Source organism: Myotis lucifugus, unplaced genomic scaffold (genome assembly GCF_000147115.1).
Source record: "Myotis lucifugus unplaced genomic scaffold, Myoluc2.0 scaffold_443, whole genome shotgun sequence".
Lineage (NCBI taxonomy): Eukaryota > Metazoa > Chordata > Mammalia > Chiroptera > Vespertilionidae > Myotis > Myotis lucifugus.
The window spans coordinates 313951-315398 of record NW_005871491.1 but is presented as its reverse complement, the minus strand read 5'-3'; the positions used below and the strand labels follow the sequence as shown (position 1 = coordinate 315398).

At 49.1% G+C, this 1448-nt stretch overlaps 1 pseudogene; it reads right to left on the bottom strand.

Moving 5' to 3' along the window:
• LOC102423033 overlaps positions 1-418 on the bottom strand; it is a 37382-nt pseudogene extending 36964 nt beyond the window's left edge.
• Positions 419-1448: the final 1030 nt, after the last annotated feature.

Here is a 1448-nt window from a genome sequence, read left to right as displayed (position 1 = left end):
CCCCCCATAGCTTGCTGCCCTGGCCACTCCTGTAGCTCTCAACCACAGGCTTGTAGCTCGCTGCCCCACCCTCCTGCTGATCTATGATCCCTCCTTACGCTGTCAGTCATTACGCTTCATGGCATAACAATAATTTGCATATTATATCTTTATTATATAGGATAGGTAGGAAACTTTAGCATCAGTAAGTTAATTAACATACCCAGGAGCACTCAATTAGAATGTAGAGAACATCGAGCAATCGTGAGTTGGCTTGATCCGTGCTCTTCTTCCCAGACTCCGAGTTTAAAGTCACCCGTGAGATATGATTTGAGGGTCTCCAAGAAGTTTTTCTCTTCAGGAATATGTGCATGGCATGCAGCTGTTTTCTCTTCCATCTGGTGGTGATCTGGGATGCATGCCAAACTCCAGGGGGCATCATTCACGCAGCCTACCTCAGCCCTGGTGGTTATACTAAATTCTCTTTATGCTTCTCTTTTAAGTGGATCCAATTTGTTGTTGTTGTGATTTTGTCTTTCCTATGTCAAATTTGAAGCTATGTTGTCACATGACCTTTGCTCCCTCTTCAGGATTATCAGGAGGTAACCTGATCCCCAGCCTACAGATGTTTTTTGTTGTTTTGTTGTTGTTTTTTGTACTTAAACCAACCCTCAGTGATTTCACTGTAACAAATTTTCTGAGAACCGACTCTCTATTTGCTAGGCACAGGGGATGGAGATAGAAGTAGAAAACTATCTGGGTTGGAGGAGCTCCCAATATTTCAGGGAGAAGCGAAGGGAAGGGAGGGTCAACTCCAAATATCATACACAAAACAAAAACAACGGCGGCATGTCCCGCCCTGTTTCTTTGCCTCCCCAAACAGAGAAATCTCTCCCAGTCCTTTCAGGCCCGTCAGCCTCTCCAGGAGCCTCAGTAAGGGGCCCCATCAGCCGAGGAAGGAGGAGATGAAAAGCCCAGCGTGTACATGTCCTTTCTTCTTAAGAATAACGTCTGAACGCATAAACCTTCGTTAGATGGGACACATGTTCAGGCACAAAGCATTTCAATTGATGACATTTCTTTGTGGAACCCTGTTCCCAAGGGCAGGGGAAATTGGAGGGTGAGCAATTAGACACTGGCCAGGCCCGCACATCTGAGAACTGTCAGAGCCTGCAGTCTGGTCTGCGCCTGCCACTACCAGCATCAGGCAGGAGGCCTGCCTGAGCCCGGCCCAGCCAGGGCCCGCAGGGAGGGGAGTAGCTTGGCGCTGAAGATAAGTCTCCAAATCAGGCGGAAGCAGTGAGTGGGGACAGCTAGGGGGAGGGCCCGCAGCAGTGAAGTCAGAGGCAGAGCAGCGACTGCAGCTGAATCAATTTGGAGATAAAATAGTGCCTGCCGCCCCAGCCTCTGCACTGATTTCATAAAAGCCCCAGCTGCGCCGGTGAGAGAGCCAGCATGTGTGTGCCTAC